Below are 21,364 nucleotides of genomic sequence, written 5' to 3' on the forward strand. Positions count from 1 at the left end.
AATAAAAATGTATTTTAAAAAAAATAAAGGACTTAAAACATCAGAAGACATTGCTCAAATATTTTTTAAAAGTGGAAACATTATATAGCCATTATACCAGAATCTTCTGCAATATTTCATAGCAAACTACTGTAGGCTATGTAATTAGTCAATCTGTGTGCCCCCAACTGAAAAAAAAAAGGTCCTTTTGCATTAACAAATTTCTCCTTGAAAACCTATGATTCTCTGCCAGATTTAATGCACCTAATCTGGAGACAAGAATCCAAACTAAAATACCGGAAAACAGTGGATCCCTTCAACGGTCCCTCTGAGGCGGCAGTGCCCTGTTGACATGGCAGTCATTGACCATGTGCATTTTAAACCCCATAACCAAAGCCACTGACTGGACGGTTCTGTTCTCTGGGGCTGCATCAAACAATACTCCTTAGATGAGCAGTGAGTGTTGCTTTGAAAAGCTAGTGGTCAGTAGCAACTACCCTCCAGTTTCTAAGATGCTTTATATGTCACAGCTCCATTTCAAGGTTAAATGAGAAAACCCTATCTTCCCAATGGTTGCTATGTTTAGATGCACCTATTTCTTTTTCTATCTAGCTCTTGTAATTTGTTATATAGCATTATTAATTTTCAAATTCTATATGTGAAATCTGTTAAGGGACGCTAATTTATCTCAGATGATTACAGCAGTAAACTGTGACCTTAATTTGGACTCCCCTCTCCAGGATCTCTAACACCCTGAGTCAACTCTGTTTCTATGCCTCAAGTTTAAAATATGTCTGGTATTATGGACTCTGCACAATGCAAACACTGCAGTATGGTATAATCTTCAATAATTTAGAATATAATACTAAAACACTGCTTGGAGAGGAGGTCTGGCTCAAGTGGTTGGGTGCCTGCTTCCCACCGGGTTTCCTTCCCGATACCTCCTAAAAACAACAACAAAAAAACAAACAACAAGCAAGACAAATGAAAAAACCAAGGGAGCTGATGCATCTCTGTGGTTGAGCTCCAGCTTCCCACATACAAGGTCCTGGGTTCAATCCCCAGTCCCAGTACCTCAAAAAAAAAAAAAAAAACACTACTTGACGATGATTCTCAGATCATTCATTTCAAAATCCTTCCAAAAAAGTGGATAATTACAGATTTGTTCATGAGACCTAGAAAAGCATGTGGGTTCATCCCACACACACTGCATTGCTCTCAGAATGTTGAAAAACCCTTGTGAGGTAACCCATAAATGGAAAGGGGCTCACTGATTTCATTCACTCTTTGTTCCACATTCACCTTCAGATTTCAATCAATCAAATAATACATATTCCTTCAGTCATAATGGGCAAAAGTAATGAGTATTCCTTCTTTGTTAATACCTTCTGGTCTCCAATGATCGTCAGGGTTAGGTCTGGTCTTTGTCAAACTCGTAATACCATTGATATTTATCATCGCCAACTGACCACACTAACTAGTTATTCTTGTAACTTTAAACTAAAAAGGCATGCCAACTAAAGAAGATTTTACTGCTCTTTTAAAAAACATTAACTAAACTCTTGTTGGGTAGGCATTTGTCAGGAACTCATGCATGTAGTTTATTGGGTGACATTAAACTCTAAGTTTATCTAGGTCAAAATTAGCCTACTCAGGGGAGCAGGTGTAGCTCAGTGGTTGAGTGCCTGCTTCCCAAGTATGAGGTCCAAGGTTCAATCCCCAGTATCTCCTATTTAAAAAAAAAACAATAAAACCCACTCTATGTGAAGGTATTACTGGAATAAACAGACCAAAAAAAGGTGATACATGCTACCACAATGATGACTCAGATGACCCCTGGCATTCCCACCCTAAGCTTCATTTGCTCCATGATTTAATGCTAATATCCTTTATGGGATTAGAACTTTTCTATCCCTTTTGGCTTTTGGGGGAGAAAAATAGGAAAATAGTAGGAAGCACCTGGGAATGAAATACGACTAAAGATCACTATTCTATTGAAACATAAAATGCTTTAGAAGTTGTTAACAAGAGAGGAAAGAGGACAATGTAATCTTTTTTTTTTGAGGTACCAAGGGCCAGAGATTGAACCTAGGACCATGCATGTGGGAAGCCAGTGCTCAACCACTGACCCACATCAGCTTCCCTGAGTTGGTTTTTTTCATTGGTTTTTGATTGTTCTTCATTTTTTGTTTCTTTGTTTTTTCAGGAGGCACCAGAAACAAACCCAGGACCTCCTCTGTAGGAGGCAGGAGCTCAACTGTTTGAGCCACATCCGCTCCTCAATGTAATCTTAAGAACGAGAAAAGACAAATTCAATAGATCATTTATTCATTCATTAAAAATGCAGGGAGAAGCAGATGTGGCTCAAGCAAATGAGCTCCCGCCTACCACATTGGAGATCCCAGGTTTGGTTCCCCGTGTCTCCTAAAGACAAGCAAGACAGTGAGCTGACGCAACAAGAGACACAAGGAAAACATAATGAGAGACACAATAAAGCAAGGAGAGGAAGTGGCTCAGGCAATTAGGCACCTCCCTCTCACATCAGAGGTCCAGAGTTTGGTTCCTGGTGCCTCCTGAAAAGAAGACCAGCACACAACAAGCAGACACAGCAAATGCAAACAACGAAGGAGTAGGGAGAAATAAATAAATAAATCTTAAGAAAAAAATGCAGGAATGGGAGTGCATATAGCTCAGTGGTTGAGCACCTGCTTCCCATGTACAAGGTCCCTGGTTCATTCCCCAGTACCTCCTTAAAAATGAAAAGCAGGAAGTTTATTCTACAGGGCCATAATAATATTCAATAAAATTCACAGCAACAATGAACACCAGGACACGTTAAACACACCCTTTTCTTAAGGCAAACTGATTTTCCCATACTTCCTAGGAAGTGAGGTCTATTTGAGAGTTTCCATAGTCTGGGTCAGGAGAAGTGGAAAACTTGCCTATACCAATCTCTTGTTACTAACCACAGAGGCAGGAGTGACTGGACCCACCTCCAAGCCTTCCTTAAGAACTCTTCTGGTTCCTCCTGCCAACACTGTCCCTTTCTCCTGAATGCATCAGAGTGTATGTGTTTGACCGTGGATGAGCAGGTGTGCTGCCAGCTTCTTGTTACAATGTGAAAATTATATCAACTCTTTCCAAGGCATATGTTTGCAACTAGAAACAATTTACCAATACAAATTTTTAAAACTCTGAAAATAGCTCCTGACATTACATTTTGGCAGTGTTAAAGAAAAGAAAAAAACAAAACAAAACTGTCTGTAGCTCTGAATCATAAAGAATAATGAGTCCCATTAGTTACATCTTCTGAGATCTGTCAAACTAAAGAGTTAGAAAATGCTACTTACTTAGGGGTCAAAGTTTGAAGTTTCAGTATAATTTGAGATGTTTTCTTTCCAATACATTTTTTTTAAATCTCGGCTTTGAAAAAATATCTAGACACTGGAAGATATAAAGAGGAAAAAGACTTTCCTTCCTGTTACATAGGGCTCATGTTCCTTTCCATAGTTCCAGAAACTTCTTCCTGACAACAGATTCCATCTACTGCAGCCAGGAGCAGCTCTAATCAGGGAGAAGTATTTAAAGAGATAAACAGCTCTACATTTCTGATGTACATAAAGTATCAGAGACCCTGAGTTTTTGTAAAGTTAGGCAACAATTATAACAAAAGAGCAAATTCATGAGTTCTACTCTCAGTAGGAAGAATTTACCTTCATGCAACATGGCCTGATGTTGTCAAAGCAACAGTAACTAAAGCAAGTAAAGGAAAATGAGCTGGAAATCCCATGTCTAAGCTTGGTAACATTAAATAATGTCTTGGTTTACACCAAAAAATGCATATTGCTCCCTTTGACAATAAGAAGGATCAGAATTTTCTCCATGCTTCAGATAAGGTGAACCTGATTCCAGATTCATATAAAAACGAAATAAACCATACCTGATGCAGAAATCAGGAAGATGTGAAAGAATCATCAGTCTGTATTTTCAAAAGAAAATTAGGGGGAAGGAGTTGTGGCTCAACTGACAGAGCATCTGCCTACCATATGGGCGGCCCAGGGTTCAATACCTCCTGACCTGTGTGGTGAGCTGGCCCACGCGCAGTGCTGATGTGTGCAAGGAATGCCATGCCACACAGGGGTATCCCCCGCATAGGGGTGCCCCACACACAAGGAGTGCAAAAAAAGTGCAGCCTGCGCAGGAATGGCATCGCACAGACGGAGAGCTGACGCAACAAGATGATGCAACAAAAAAAAGTGAAAGTTTCCCGGTGCCGAATTACAAGAATGCAACCGAACACAGAAGAACACACAGAGAATGGACAGAGAGAGCTAGAGAGAAATAAATAAGTCTTAAAAAAAAAAAAAAAAAAAAAAGGAAACTAGGGTTCTAGGAGGTGAGGTCCATGGGGGATCTTTTGATGGCCCTACCCAACCCTCCAAGTACAAACAAGACATCATGGCCTAAGGAGAGAATACCTGCCGCCTACAGGCTTTCTGGAACACTTCATGGCTAGTTAGGATGGCTACAATTTACCTTAAAGGACTTGGGCAGAGACAGTGTAAATAGCTGTGAGTGTCTGAAATTAGTTTAAATTACATGCCAGGCACAGACTCCAGGAGTGGTCAACTCTCATCCAATCAGAAATCCCATGCTCCACAGGTGGCTCCTCAAGTGCTTGAGTTCTAACTCCCAGAGCCCCCAGAAGCTTTGTTAATTGGCAAAATGAAGGTGATAAACATTTCATTAGTAGAATTAGTGGCTTGTACTTAGCATAATGAATGGCAGAAACCCATTTTCAGTGGTGAAAGTGGTAGTGTTCAGAATTTGTGGATGAGTGCTACCCCCACCCTTTCCCCAACAAGATATAAATATAGAACAAGTGCTTTGGCCAAAACAGACCAATGTCTGTTTAGCCCTCAAACACCATCCCTAAGGGTGTAGCAGCCTGCTTTAGTAAAATTGCCACCTTTGTCTTCCTGGAAGGCGGGTGGAAGCATCTAGAATTTCAGAGAGCTTGAGCTTCTTTGGGGTTTTAGACTTACTTTTGCAAATGTTTCCTGAACAAATGTCTATATGAGCATCAGTACTTGTTCCAAGACCTACTTTTATTATAGCCTGGTAGTTCGGTTGCCTCTACAGTTGCAATCATTTACCAAAAAGTGTTTAATAGTTATGTAAACCAAGTTAACACGGGCTAATATAAAACAGGTGCCAAGGTCTCCCTTCTCCTTCTAAAAGATGGAGCTATTTCAGGAAATGTGGTAATTCAGGGCCTGGAGTCCAAGGACCAGTGTCTGGGGTCATTTCTTGGCATGACCTGTGAAAGTTTGGCCTGGACAACTGTTTGCAAGAGAATTAAAGAACTTTTCTAAGAATATAAATAATAACTTCTCAAATCTGTTGTGAGAATTAAATTAGATAATATATTTAAAAGCACCGTGGAAACTGTAAAGAGATGACTACAGATATTCGTTATTAAGAAGCAGTCTTTACCTCGAGGTACATGAAAATAAAGGATCTCGATTCTTTCCTGGGAGCAGGTTGACTTTCTTTGGGGGGAGGAGTAGGGGGCGTGGTGTAGTTTTGATTTTGAGAAGGAAAGAAAACACAATGAGGAGACTGGGGAAGGGAAAAGGCCCAGGAAAGGCTAAAAGACCCCGAGGCACCGCTCTTCCCTCATCGGTCCCTCACTGCAGGTCTTTAAATGTTAATTTTACTCTTAACTGAGAACCATTAGGAAGCCCCTTTTGTGGCGGCAGCAAATAATCATCTCCTGAAAGGTCTTTAAAAGTCAAATTTTCAAAATGAAGTAGAACGGATTGTTTCCAGCCGCCCACACCTGGGGCTCTAGTCACAAAGGAAGCGAAAGGGGTTTGAGGAGAACCTGGTCCCTCCCCAGGCCCTCTGCTTCCTGGAGGCAAAACATGAAGAGCCCACACCCAGGCATCGCTCGGAATAACACCCATTAGAAAAAGGCAGCGACCACCACCGCCGAGCACCGGCTCGAGATTCCAGAAGCCGGTTCCGTCGGCGCAGGAAGACCTAGCGCGGCCGACGCCTGCGGCCGGGGACACGTGGCCTCGCCGCGCTCTTCCCGCTCCGCGCACCTGGACGTGCGGCCCGCGCGGCGCGCACAGGCAGAGCTGCGACGCGCTGCGTTCTCCTCCGCAGTCCTGAGCGGCCCGGCGGACCTCGGAAAGGTGCTTTCGCTTCACGGACAAAGCAAGCGGCGTAAGCTCCCGCTCACTTCCAGCGCCCGCCGTCCTCACAGCTTCCCCTCCTCCCCACCACCCTCAGGCACTGCCCTCAGGCCTCCAGCCCCGAGAGCTCCCGGCTCTGAACCTAAACGCTCCCAAGGACCCAAATGGCTCAAACATCCTGTGCCTGTTGCACAGCAGGGTTTCTGTGCACGGAACAGCCCAGATTACTTCCAACTAAAGCCACGATGTTTAAATTAGACACTCTTTCCCCCAGGTAATAGGTGACCTGATCCTTTAATCCAGTTATTTTTAAATTCTCCCCAAAATACAAATTCACTCTTGGCCTAGGAACAGAGGCCTGGCTCTAAAACCAAACTTCCTCATAGCTCCAAAATCAGAAGGCATCTCCACTTTCCCTCCTCCTCTTGTCAGAGTTTTTGGTAAGGGACACAGTGGCAATTATGCAGTTATGCATGGCTGTGCCGGGGTGGTTCTTATTTACTTTTTAAACAAATCAGTTTTACTGATACATATTAATAAAGCGTACAATTCATCCAAAGTGTACAATCAGTGGTATGTGGTATAATCCCATAGTTGTGCATTTATCACCTCAATCATTACAGCATTTTCATTATTTCAATAATAAGCTAAAAATACACAAGAAAATTCTTCACCTCTCAGTCTCTCTGTGCTTCCCCTGCCATACATAGCTGTTATTTCTGTCTATTCTCGCACAATAACTTATTAAGCAGTTTTACTGATATATTCACATATCATAACAATCTATCCAAAATGTATAATCAGTGGCTTTTAGTATAATCACAATGTTGTGTATTCATCATCACAAAAAAATTTTTAGAACAATTTCATTACTCCAAAAAAAAAAACAAGCCTCCACAGCCCTTAGCAGTCCTTCCCCAGCCCTGTGTAATGGGTGGTTCCTAAAGGACTCTAGCTTTTTCTAGCTGAGTCAGGATGTTGCTCCTGGGAGGGTGGGGGATGCACCTGGCTGTAGAGTGCTGCTCAGAGACCACAGGTAGTCTGCTGAACCTCCCTGTCCTCAGAGGAGCCGGGGTGGAGCTATGGGCAGGGAGTCTGGGAGACTCACTCTCAAAACAGAGGGAACCCGCGCAGTGTGGGAGAGGAACACAGAGGTCAAAGAGGTCAGATTGCTTTCCTGCCATGTTCCTGGCCACCAATCAGCATGTCCCCCCAACCTGGCCAGTGATAAGCCCTGGGACGAGTGCCCTGGGAGGTCCCCAGAGCTCTGATCCCCACTCCCCAGAAAGAAGTTCCCAGGCTGGGGAGGGAAAGAGGGCCAATTCAAATAAAGAGAACAAACAGCACAAGGCACAGGAAGTGCTATAGCAATAACTGGAAAGAAAATTACAGGCCAGTTCAACAGTTCAAATCGTGCAAGCAGGAAAGAATTTATGAAGAAATCTGGGGGCACCGAATTTCTAAGCGGGACCTGAGCTCCTCTGTCCCCCACATGGCAGGCTGGGAGGAGGCGGAGGAAAGGATGTGAGTGGGCCCTGTCCACTCTCCCCTGAAGGCACAGAGCTAGCAGGAGTGTCAGGGAATTGTTGGGCTTCAGGTCTCCAAGTCTGAAGTGACAGGGAGAGGCTCTGGATGATAACGTGGGCCACATTCCAGACAAAGGCAGCCCTCCTCTTCCAACCCCCAGCAGGGCCAGGAGGACTAGGGCTTGGGCTGACTGTGGGAAACGAGATACCTAGCTACTCCCTAAGTCCAGAGGTCTCTGGGAGGAGGCTGTCAGCCTTGAGGACTCCAACCTCTGCTGGGGCAGTTGAAGGCTAAATTCAGACCGGGCAGCCTGTGTGAATGCTGTGACCCCTGGGGAGGGATAATGTGTTATGCACAGGAGAGTCCCATTAAGATTAAGGGTCGATTTCTCATTAAAAAACAAAACAACACATATGGAGTCAAGAAGGTGGTAGGAGGAAATATTTAATGTGCTGAAAGAAAACAACTGTCAACCAAGAATTTTGTATCACGCAAAACTGTCTTTCAAAAATGAGGGAGAGATTACATTCCCAGATAAACAAAAGCTGAGGGGGTTTATCACCCCTCGGCCTGCTCTAAAAGTGCTAAAGAGATTTCTGCAGACTCAAAGGAAAGGACACCAGACAGCGGACCGGAGCAGCATAAAGAAATAAAGACCTCTGGGAAAGGTAACTGTAAGGGTAATTATAAATGCCAATATGCAATTATTGTATTTTTTGGTATGTAACACCACTTTTTACTTCTTAAGGTTCTAAAATGCAAAAGCATAAAAGTAATGATAAACATACAGTTTGGGACATGCAATGTATAAAGATATAATTTATAACAAGTACAACAAAAGGTGGTAGGGGGACAGAGGGATACAGGAACATTGTATGTGTATGTTACTGAAGTTAAATTTTATCAAATCAATCATTGTTACAGACTTATGTTAAATTTTAGCCCCATGGTAACCACAAGGAAAGTATAAAAAAATGTACACAAAAAAATGAGAGGGAACTCAAAGTGTTATAACACAAAAAAAAGAAATCAAATAAACATGAAAGCAGACATTAATGGAAGAACTGAGGGACAAAAAAAGGCATGACCTACAAAGGCCAAATATAAAAATGGCAGAAGTCCTGCATTACCAGTAGTTACTTTAAATGTAAGTGGATTAAATTCTCCAATCAAAAAACAGAGATTGATAGAACAGATAAAAAAGCATGACCTAATTATATGCTTTTTAGGAGATTCTCCTTAAATTCAAAGACACAGTAGGTTGAAACTGAAAGGATGGAAAAAATATAAACCATCGAATAGTAATCTAAAGAGATCTGGAGGTAGCTATTCTAGAATAGACTTTAAGTCAAAAACTGTTATGAGAGACAAAGAAGGGCAACTATATACTGCTAAAGAGGTCAACTGAACAAGAAGACATAATTATAAATAATTTACACACCTACTTCGAGAGTACCTAAATATGAGACAAATATTGACAGATGTGAAGGGGGTAACAGGTGATACTACACTAATAGTAGGAGACTCCAATATACTATTTTCATTAATGGATAGAACATCTAGACTAAAGATCAGTAAGGAGTCAGGCACCAAATATCTAGGAATAAATTTAACCAAGGATGTAAAGGACTTATGCATGGAAAAATACAAAACAATGCTAAAGAAATCAAAGAAGACCTAAATAAATGGAAGAACATTCTGTGTTCATGGATTGGAATGCTTATAAATATTAAGATGTCAATTTTACCTAAACTGATTCACAGATTTAATGCCAATCACGATAAAAATTCCAAAGCCTTCTATGCAGAAATGGAAAAACCAATCACTAAATTTATATGGAAGGTCAAGGGGCCCAAAATGGCCTTTTTAAAAAACCGTCTTGAAAAAGACCTATGAACTTGGAGGACTCACACATCTGGATTTTGAAACTTATTACAAAGCTAGAGTAATCAAAGCAACATATTATCAGCACAAGGACAGACATATAGACTAATACTAATCCTAAGCTAATTGAATTGAATTGAGAGTTCAGAAATAAACCCTCATATCTATGGCCAAATGATTTTTTGACAAGGGTGCCAAGTCCACTCAATTGGGAAAGGATAGTCTCTTTAACAAGTATTGCTGGAAAAACTGAATATCCAAATGCAAAAGACTGGAAGTGAAACTTACCTCACACCATATACAAAATTGATCTAAGAACCAAAACAATAAAACTCATAGGAGAAAACATAGGGAAGTGTCTTTAGGACTTTATGCTAGGCAATGGTTTCTTAGACTTTACACCAAAAGCATGAGCAATAAAAGACAAAATAGAGAAATGGGATGTCATCAAAATTAAAAACTTTTCTGCACCAAAGGACTTCATCATTAAAGTAAAAAGACAACCTACACAGAAAATATTTGGAAACCACATATCTGATAAGGGTTTTAATATTCAGAATATATATGGAAATCCTGAAACTCAAAAACAAAAAGACAAACAATCCTTTAAAAATGGCCTGAAGTTGAATAGACATTTCTCCAAAGAAGACATACAAATGGCAAAAAAATAAAATAAAATAAAACCATTTCACAACCACAAAAATGTCTATTAATTTAAAAAATGGAAAGTAAGCATTGGAGAGGATGTAGAGAATTAGGAACTTTCATTCATTGTTCATGGGAATGTAAAATGGTATAGCCATCGTGGAAAACAGTTTGGTGGTTCCTCAGAAAGTATAGAATTACCATATGACCCAGCAATCCCACTTCTAAATATATATCGTAAAGAATTGAAAGGTAGGGATTTGAACAGATATTTGCACACTGATGTTCCTAGTGGCATCATTTACAATTGCCAAAATATGGAAGCAACCCAAGTATCTATCAAGAAAAGAATGGATAAACAAAACGTGGATAAACATACAATGGAATATTATTCAGTTTTAAAAAGGGATGCAGTTCTGATACATGTGACAATGTGGATGAACCTTGAAGACGTTATGTTGAGTGAAATAAGCCAGACACGAAAGAACCAATATTGTCTGATCTCACTCCTATGAAATAATCAGAATAAGCAAATCCACAGAATCAGAAACTAGAATATAGTTTACCAAAGGCCAGGATGAGGGTAGGTAATGGGGAGTTAATGCTTAATTGGTGCAGATTTTCTGTCTGGGTTAATGAACAGGTTTTGGTAATGGATGGTGGTCATGGTAGCACATTGTGAATGTGTTTGGCACCACTGAATTGTACATTTGTATGTGGTTAAAAGGGGAAATTTTAGATTTTATATATATTACTAGAATAAAATTTTAAAAAAACACAATAGACTGTACAACAGTGAACTATAATATAAACTATAAACTATAGTTAATAGTACAATTATAGTAATATTGTTTCATCAATTGTAACAAAGGAACCACACTAATGCAAAGTCTTCATAATAAAGAGCCCAACATATGGGAAATCCATATTTTCTGCATGATTTTCCTGTAAAGCCATGACTTCTCTAATAAAAAAATTATATACATAAAAAAGATCCTGTAGAATCCTGATCCTTGCAAAGAGAGCCTTACAGGGTATGGAAGCTACTTTATTTAGTAAACTAGAGTTGTTGGAATGATAATGCAGTCCCCTTCAAGAAAACATAAATCAAGGATGAAGTAAGAAGCAAATTAAACTATAATAAAGCACAAGTTGCTGTCAGATTGTAGTAAGCATAGTGATGGGGAGCGGATGTGGCTCAAGTGGTTGAGTGCTGCTTCCCACATGGGAGGTCCTGGGTTTGGTCCCAGTGTCTCCTAAAACAAAAAGCAAAAAAAAAAAGAACAAGCAAACAAACGAAAAACCTAACTTAGGAGCCAATGTGCCTCCGTGGTTGAGCCTGGCTTCCCACTTACAAGATTCTAGGTTCAATCCCCGACCGTGGTACCTCAAAAAAAAAAAAAGTGAGATAATGAACATTTCTTCTTCTTCTTCTTTTTTTAAATAATATACAATGTATTTTATAAGGTACCTTATAATGAAAATAAATTTTAGAACTAAATTTGAAATATTAAAAAAATTTCTTCTGGAACCCCCTTCATTGGAAACAAGGCTCGCCTATGTCTGGACTGACATTCCTGGTGAAGGAAAGGGGTCTCTGCCCTAACACCCGTCCTATTAATAGCACCCCCTCGCTCTGCTGGAAAGCCACAGGCTCAAATGTCAGGACACACATCTGGAAAATGTTAAGGTGTTATTTGATTAACACATTTACAGCTGGGGCTTTCTGTGAAAGAAACTGAAGACGGTGTGCTGTGGGGGTGAGGGGCCAGGAGGGGAGGAAAGGAAGGAAGCTGTGGCCTCTCTGCAGCAAATGGTGAAAGGGTTGTTTCTTTCGGCTTCTCCCTCCTTCCAGGAGGGAATGAGAACCACTGGAAGGACCCAGGGCTTCCCCTGCAGGGCAGAGCCTCTTCATTCCAGCTCCAGGAACGCCAGAGGTTTGTTTTCCTCCATGTAAAACACACAGCCAGTGCTCTGTCGAAACATCTTCAGACGCTCTTCTCACCAAAGGAAGGCACTTTCACTTCGAGACTATTTTACAGGGAAGTCCCCACTTCTGGAAGAAACCGAAATCAAGGACCCAGCGGGAAGTTTGGCTCCAGCAGCCCGAAATTTCTAGGGGAACTGATTCTGCCGAGCCTAGCTTGCGTCCTTGAGAACTCAGCAGTGTCCCTCTGGTTTTTACAATAGTTCAAGGTCTAGGTTGCAGGCCTGGCCACTCAGTAACGACACTGAGCAGAAGTTGGCAGGCCTGGCCACTCAGTAACGACACTGAGCAGAAGTTGCACAGAGCCGGATGCCCGTGTCCAGATGAGGGTAGCTATGAACCCAGCCAGTGCATTTCTCCTTCCAGTCCCAGGGGCCCTACAGGAGACAGGCACCACACATGCTCCCAAAGGCCCCAACCCCTGCGAAGGTGACAAGCTCGGCCATCTGGAATCACATGGCTGGCTGCACACTCCAGCGGCCAGGCTCCTAAATAAGCACGAGATGATGAGAAAACCAGGCCCCGGGATCGCTGGGCCATCTGGTTCTGTTCGGGGAAAGGGCACGTAGGCACTTGTCCCCGGCCACACACGCGCCCTCGCCCAAGCATTCGGTGCTGCAGATGACTGGCGCCTCTGCTCTGGACGTGGACGCCTGCCCCAAGGCTGCCTCGCTCCCCTGCAGCCCCAAAGCCACAGCGAGTTTCACAAGATCGGCCCCAAATGCAGCAGGCACCCTTCTGAGCTCGGCTGCCCACTGTCTCTTGCAGGAAAGGACTTGCAGCAGAGCGCAGGGTTCAGAAGGCAGCCCCTTCCTCACAGCCCCTGGCCTCCAAAGGGAACCCCCTCCTCTCAGATGAGAAAGAAAAGAACAGGAAGATAGGTCGGTGGCCTCCGCTTACCCTGACCAGCGCGTGCGCCTCCAAAGTCCTCCCTCAGAATTGCCCCTTTTTTTCCGGATTCCTGCACACTGCCTCAAGCCGGACAAATTCCTTCAAGGCCTCCTGACCGAAGGCTGTGATGTCACGGCAGGCCCTCCCTCTGCTCCCAAAAAGGCCATTCACACAGAGGGACTTTATCCCCTTCAAAGCGGCTGGGGGCCCCTCCCTGGCAGCGGCAGCCTGGCCAGAGGCGGCAGGAGCCTTCTTTGGCGGACACTCAGAGGCTGAGTGGGACGTCTGGAGCGCTGCGCTCCTGATAGGAGCCAGCTCTAGGAAGTTCAGAGATGGGCCTTGGGACAGGCAGGGAATTAACATTTCAGTGATAAAGAGGCAGCAGCACATCAGAGAGATCCCGAAGGAATCTCCACCCCCACCCGGCAGACTTTTCAGGATGGCCTACATATGTGTGCAGGTGAAATGATAGATGGTCACTGTAGAAAACGTGGAAAATAAATACCATTCCCCACCCCTCCACTCACAGAAAAATGCTGTTAATATTTTAGAAATATCTATTTAATTTAGTTGAGACCATATAGTATGTGAAAGTTCACCTTTCTCTTCCTATTATCTGCTGAACAATTTCTGTGCTATTGACTGATCTTTGTAAGACATATTTTAAATGGCTAATACCCCATGCTACCGTGGGACAGGAGAATTTGAAGCCAGAGAAGAGTCAGTTGCTTTTAAAGGATGCCTAGGGAAAGCAGGAGGTAAATGCGTCACCTCCGAGCTAATCCATAGTATCCTGCCTCAAAAAAGACAGGCCCACCTTAGCCTTGGGTGGAAACATGAGGGGCCACAATGTGCCCCTCACCCATTCATCCCAGACCCTGATCCCTCACACGTTAGCAGGTCTGATGGGCTGTTGACACAAGGTCTTCTTCGGTGCCCTCTGCCTTGGGAATACCAGCTGGTTCATGCCCTGCCCCAGTTTCTAGACACCTTTTCCCTGGAACCCTGGTTGACCTGGAAATTTGGGAGTCCTATCTTAGGGTCTGGCAGATAAGAAAGTAGGAATTTCAGGTCAACTCAGTAAGATTTTAGAGAAGACAAAGAGAAATGAGATTTGCTGTAAACTCAAAGGAGAGAGGAGGACGGATTCCACAAGTCCCTGGGGTTCTAGGTGCCAGCCGTCTGGGGTCAGTTTAGGAGCCCAAACGGTCTTGGTGAAGTGGGGTGAGCAGCCCAAAGAGAGCAGCAGGGTCCCTGTCCTGGGGCCTGTGGGTTGACCAGCGATTCTGATCTCCTGGAACCCTCCAAAAAAAAAACAATGACAAAGGAAGGAATAATCAGAATAGATGGAGCCCAGGCAGGCACTTTTGAAAAGGAGACTTTACAACTATTTACAGCATCTAACAATATTTTAGATAATGCTGAAGTTTATAGGAATAGCAGAGTTTCTCAATGATTGACTTGGTGATACCATATCACCAAGGAACTATATGGAAGCTCCGAATTTATGTTGCCCTTTGGAACACTGGAATGTTTTGCTGTGCAACCAAAGGCATTTCAAGATATTATTCAGCAGTTTTAAGTAAAATAGGTGGGGATTCATGCACACATCATTTCTCCAACTGAGAACAAAGAACCCTGGCAGGATCTTCCAGGCATGGGGTGCCTTTCGCCAAAGAGGCTTAAGAGTGAGGTACCTGAGTCCCCTTAACATCACCACACCTCTCCCTCTGCACCCTTTTAGGATGTATATAAAAGCTTTTTTGTTCAATCTGCCCTATTCACTAAAGAAGAGAAAACTGCATGGGCTCTTAGAGTACTTTTTCAAAGACTAGGCATGCTTAGACTTGACCTCTCAGAGATGCCACGGTTCACTAAACATTCACACTTACACACGCACATGCAAAACAGGCACATATTTGAACTCACAAGTGTGGACACACGCATATACTCATATACTTACTGCATGTACATTCACAAGTGTATGTGCCCATCACACATATGCATGCTCACAAGTATATATGTGTGCAGGAACACACATTCACATGCATGCACATTAACAGATTCACTCGCACACATGCACATACACTCCTTTATACATACACATGCTCCCACACGTATACATGCTCACACATATGCACATTTACACACAGACACGCACATCCCTTCTCCAGCTGCAAAAATAGGGTGGGGTTTAGAAAAACACTCTGGGGCAAAATCAAAGTTATTGACTGCAGAAAAGTGCTTTATACTCAGAGGCAGAGGGAGAAGGTAAACCACCAAGCCAGATTTTGGCTATAAAAACCTAAACAGAGTGGTCCCACATTCGGTGACAGTGGAGTTTCCCAAGAGGAAGGACGAGAGTAGAATCCAGTAGGCAAACACCTTTTATCCTTCTACCACCATCTAAACACAGAACTGGGCTTGGGTGGTTTTTCTGAGTTTATGAAAATAAATGTATACTGCTAGTTAATTCACTTGCTGCTGTAAGCAGATCTGCTCTGGAGTCTCTGAACTAAAACTTAGTTCCGGCTCACTGGGAAGCAATGCGCGACTTCTCAGGGCCCAGCAGCGGTGGTGTGCAGGCAGTTGATAGTCTCAGCATCTGCGCTCAGCAAATAGCTATTGCACACCTACTTGGCGCCCTTACTTATCTTGTCCTATTTAATCCTCCCAACTACAGCAAATTAGGGATCCTCCCCTCCACCACAGACGGCGGACTGAAGCCCAAGGTGGGTGGGCGTCCCTCCCCAGGGTCACACAGCAGCCGGGACGGAGCTCTGGCTAAAATCCACAACTGACTCCCATCCACAGAGCAGAGCTCTGTTTCTGGCAGTCCCTGGGTGGGAGCAAATCCAGGAAGTGGGCTGGGCTAAAGCAAAGCAGTCAAAAAGGAAAAATTAGAAAGCAAAAGTAAGGCAGCAACAGATGGTCTAGTATATGTTATGCTTCATTCTAGAAGCGATGAAATTAGAGGTGGTCCTGTAAGGGAAGGGGGCTGAGAAGTCTGGCAGGTCAGCCGCAGCACCCCCTTCCCATTTCTGCCCTGGTTCTGTCTTGAGTCCCTCCAGGACCTTAGACTCAGAAAGTCCCTCTGCTCACTACTTGATACACTGATGCCACCATGGTGCGCTGTAGTCTTGTCTCTACTGGAAAGCCTGCTGGCAATGAAAATGTGTAGCAATAACAAAATTATGATTTGCTTAACCAATGGGACACTACGCAACCTTTAGAAAGGATATTTATGATAGTGGCAAGGTAACTTGGAAGTATGCGCTGTATGTGCATACGGTGTACGGAGTTCAGGTTAAGAATGGGCTTTGGTATCCAATAGACCCGGACTCTTCCCTTATTTCTAAAATGGGTATAAACCACTACTACTTTAGGTGGCTGATGTGACACATAAATGCTCAGGATGGGGCTTGTCATGCAGTAAAAAGACTGAAGAAGTGGTGAGTAAATTAGAAATAAGCTGGGAACATATGTGCAACTCGTTACACATGGGATTAATATTCATGATATATAAAGAGCTCCTGCAAATTAATATGGAAAAGACCAATATAAAATATACATATCACAAAAGACATGGACAGAGAGGTTCACCAACATAAAAGAATGAAAATTATTCTTAGACATACAAAAAGATTCTCAATCCCATTCATATAAAAGAAAAGCAAAATAAAATTATGAGATAAATTTTCACCTATAACAATTACCAGGATATGAAGAAACAAGTACCCTCATCCAACTCCATGAAGTTGGGTGGCAATTTAGCAATATAGACCAAACTTTAAAATATGCAATGCCTTTGATTCAGTAATTTGACTTCCAAGAATTTATACTACAGACATAGCGGCACATATAAAGCCATCTACATCCGAGGATCTCCCATGCCACATTGCTAGTAATAATAAGTCTACAAATAACAAATTAATAGAGCACTGGTATAGTCATAAAATGGAATATTATGCAACCTTTAAAAGAACAGGAGGGAAACGGAGGTGGCTGAAGCAGCTGGGCTCCCGCCTAAGACAAAGGAGGGCCTAGGTTCAGTAACTGGTGCCTCCTAAAGAAGACAAGCAAGGCAGTGAGCTGACATGACAGGCTGGCACAGTGAGCAAACATTACAATGAGAGACATAACAAAGCAGGGAGTGGAGGTGGCTCAAGCAATTAGGTGTCTCCCTCCTAAAAGCCCTGGGTTCAGTTCCTGCCCTCCTAAAAAGAAGACAAGCAGGTAGCAAGTGCAAACAAGGGGGGGGGGGGGGGGGAAATAAATCTTAAAAAAAAAAAAAAGAATAGGAAAGCTCCCCACTCTGAGTAGTGACAAAGAACCATTTCCAAGATCTACTGTTAAGTGGCAAGTGGTTATAGAACAGTGTATACAGCATGATACATTTAGCATTAAAAAGAAAATGAACATGAGCATATATTCTTATGGATTTTATCTGGACATATGTGGGTATATATATGTATTTATAAATACATATTTATACTTATATTTGTACATACATAAGATTATCCCTGGAAGGATATATGAGAAACTGATAGGTTTTCTCCAGAATTGGGAGACTGGACATCAGGGATAGGTAGATTTCTTTTCACTTTGTCCTTTGGTATACCTATTGAATTTTCAACCAGGTGCATATATTACCTTCTGAAAAAGAATTAAGTATAGAAAAATATAAATAGAGAGACAGTTGGGCAAGGACTAAAAGGAAACATGGCACCATGATGAGAATTAGCTCCTGGAGGTAATTTACTGTCTGAAAGTTGGAGATACCATCTGTATATACACTGCTTGGAAGAATCACATCAACATATTAATCATGTGTGTTAACCTTGGAGAATGGGAATGGAGACATTGAAAGTTGGAGGAGAGATGAAAGCAGTAGGGGAATCTATCGTTTTTATTTAATAAGGGTTTGTTTATTGCACATGTATTACTTTTGTAATTAAGTTTCAAAATTGAGCTTTAAATATCCAGTAGCTATTCATTAAAAGCAGTTTTAAATAAATAGGCCAGGGCTTGTTCATTTAAGTATTACAACAACCTTGATCTCTACACAATAAGTAGTGAAACCTTTACTCAGCCATGATAAGTAAATTTGTATCAAAACTTGGCCTTCTTTCGCGAAAGCTGTGCTTTCTGGATGATATATTATGCATTTAGGAGCAGACTCTCTATATGATTTTATGAAAACATAATCCTCCTTTTTCATCAAAGATAAGTAACTGGCTTGCTGCTATACATAAAGATCTTCCTTCCATGAGCTTCCTAGTTCCAAAATAGTTCTGAAACACTGAGTAACCAAATTCCTCCCCGGGAACCAAATATCCCATAATTTTATGAACTATGCCACAGACAGGTATGTCATAGAAAATCCCATCAAGGAGTTTCCCAGGGTAGGATCAGTCAAACAGAAAGCAGAAATCGGAGGGAGATTTCAACTATGGTTCTAAACAAAAGCCATTTTTGGCTCTGTTCGACTTATATGTACAGGTAAGTCAATCTAGAAACTTCCCCTCCACCTACAAAACAGACACAAACATACACACAGAGAGGGGTTCATTGAATTTGAGTAAATGTTTAGTTTTAGTTAAAGTTTTAAAAATAATATTTGGGGGTTGCTAAATCTCATCTTTTGTAAGCAAAGATATCATGTCTTTTATTAATTTTACAGTGGGGAAACGGACTTTGGCCCAGTGGTTAGGGCGTCCGTCTACCATATGGGAGGTCCGCGGTTCAAACCCCGGGCCTCCTTGACCCGTGTGGAGCTGGCCATGCGCAGTGCTGATGCGCGCAAGGAGTGCCGTGCCACGCAAGGGTGTCCCCCGCGTGGGGGAGCCCCACGCGCAAGGAGTGCGCCCGTGAGGAAAGCCGCCCAGCGTGAAAAGAAAGAGCAGCCTGCCCAGGAATGGCGCCGCCCACACTTCCCGCACCGCTGACGACAACAGAAGCGGACAAAGAAACAAGACGCAGCAAATAGACACAGAGAACAGACAACCAGGGGAGGGGGGGGGGGATTAAATAAATAAATAAATCTTTAAAAAAAAAGAAAAAAAAATTTTAAAGTGAATGCTAGGGTTTGGGGATGAATGGTAACTGCACTTAGGCAATCCCCAAGCTTGGACTCAACTGTCAGTTCTGCCTTGGGATGCTTGCCCTTCTCCCACCAGCCCCAGCCCTTGAGTTAGGCTGGAGGGTCTGAGGTCAGTAAAAGGGCTGAGAGGTGGAGTGTGAGTCCAGGAAATGGAGCAGGCCTTCCCTCTTACTGATTCACCCACCAAATTCTTTGCCTAAAGGCAGGAAGAGTTAAATGAAGAGCCTCCTCTTCCCCAAGACAGCACTGAATTCTGGAGAAAAAAGGAAAATCCAACAGTCAAGAGGTAACTTTTTAAATGCAATAGCTAGTGTGCTCTGAGAAAACTCCACAAAACAATCTAGCACTTACCAACAAGAAAAAAGGCTTGCTCCTATTAAATCAGCTACCTAATGCTCACAAGGGAGCCTCGGGAAGGCTCTAGAAGGTTTAGATCACTATCCACAAAATGGTCTCATGATCACAGATATTAGCATCACTCTGAACTGCCGCCTACTCTGTGAACTATGCATCAATGGCCTTTTTCAAGTTTCTTCAAAAGCACAAAGCCATGTGTGAAGCCAGACTGTGCAGCAGCAAACAGACGTCTGATCCAATTCACTCTGATCCAATCTGGCAGGAAACAAGAACTCCAGGAAAGTCCAGATGGTCAATCTGAGAGGCTTATTACTCCATAAGGACTCAGTGGTGACTGTGGGACCAGGCAGCCTGGGGCACCGGCCTGATGACAAAGAGGGCATGGTGGGGAGCCACAGGGCAATGAAGGCTCAAGCCAGGCCCATCCAAAGTATTGGACTCCCACCTCATCAGCCAACTGATGTCACTGACTGGAAGGGAGGCTGGGCCTGGTTCCAGAGGTACGCTTGCTGGTTAAAGCAAGAGGTGCTGGGCCTTGATGCCGAGGACCTGGTCCGATTCTTAATATGTCCCTAGTCCTGGGCTTTTCAGCCAGAATCCTGGAGAGCGAGAGCACAGTGTCATGCCTCTCTTGTCCACAGCTCTGCTTACCCAAGTCCACCCTGGGCCAAATCTGCTGGACTACCATCTGCGGACAGCTGAAGACCTGCTTCCGTCCACTGCTTTTGTGGCTCTGAATGCCAGGAAGGAACCTCTGTGGGAGAAGGAAAGCATGGAATTTCTCCATCCTCCAAGGGGAAGCACGATAAGCACAGGCCAGCTCGATGATGGGGAGTAGAGGGAGGCACGTGAGAGCATCCAGCTTTGTTCAAAGAAGTATGCTCCCTTCCCTTGCGTCATGTTGAAGGGACCCCCGCTGTCACAGCATGTCTCCTTTATGAGGAATCTCTCTGGCTTGTCGTGGAGTCCCAGGAGCAGAGCACTGTGCTAACAGCCAACGAGCATCAAGAAAGGGGTTGCCATTTCCTTGAACAGCGTCTGCTTCATCCTGTTTATCTCCGGAGATCCCCTTTGATTTGGCAGTCACCTGCTGCCGATGACTTTTCGGGCATGATCTTCAGACCCTTACCTCTTTCTCAGTTTATTTATGTGTGGTAAAGCATGGGAAGAACACACATGCAAAGAAAAGAAAGTTAGGGTTGGCAGCCTGTGGTCTCACAAACTGACTGTGTGATGCTTGCACAGGGGATTTTCTTATCTCTGAGCCTCTGGTTCCTCATCTGTTAACTGGGTATGGAAATTACCTAACTGTGGCAGGCTGACTTCCTATCATCTTGGGATACACAGTCCTGTATCTTTCCATGTTATGTAAATAAATGTACTTTTAATATTAATAAAATGTTATCATGGCTTAGAACGTAATGTTTGCTGCTTGCTTTTAAAAACATGTGGACAAAACAGGAAGGTCAAAGGAACAGCTTGGAATAAGGGTGCATTTGGGTAGCAGAAGCTGCAGGCTGCCCAATGCCTGCCTGAAGCAGGACAAGCATTCATAGATGCTACTGCACCCAAAAGCCACTTGCAAAGACAGTTGGAAGTGGGAGCAGAGCACCTTGTGGTAATGGAGAAGGAGCACAGAGAACCTGGAAGGCATTGAGAGTGCTAGCCAGGTGATCATAATCCCAGTCTTGAACCTTTATTGAGCATTTATGATATGTCAGCACTGGGGTGAAGTGATTTTAATGCTTGATCATGTTTATTCCCCAAAACAAGCCCTAGGAGGCCAAT

General features: G+C 43.1%; 1 protein-coding gene across 14 annotated transcripts in view; it reads right to left on the reverse strand.

The window, feature by feature from the left end:
- PALM2AKAP2 (PALM2 and AKAP2 fusion) overlaps positions 1-21,364 on the reverse strand; it is a 488,418-nt gene that overhangs the window by 37,032 nt on the left and 430,022 nt on the right. The window lies entirely within an intron of this gene.

Source organism: Dasypus novemcinctus, chromosome 8, assembly GCF_030445035.2.
Source record: "Dasypus novemcinctus isolate mDasNov1 chromosome 8, mDasNov1.1.hap2, whole genome shotgun sequence".
Taxonomy (NCBI): Eukaryota; Metazoa; Chordata; class Mammalia; order Cingulata; family Dasypodidae; genus Dasypus; species Dasypus novemcinctus.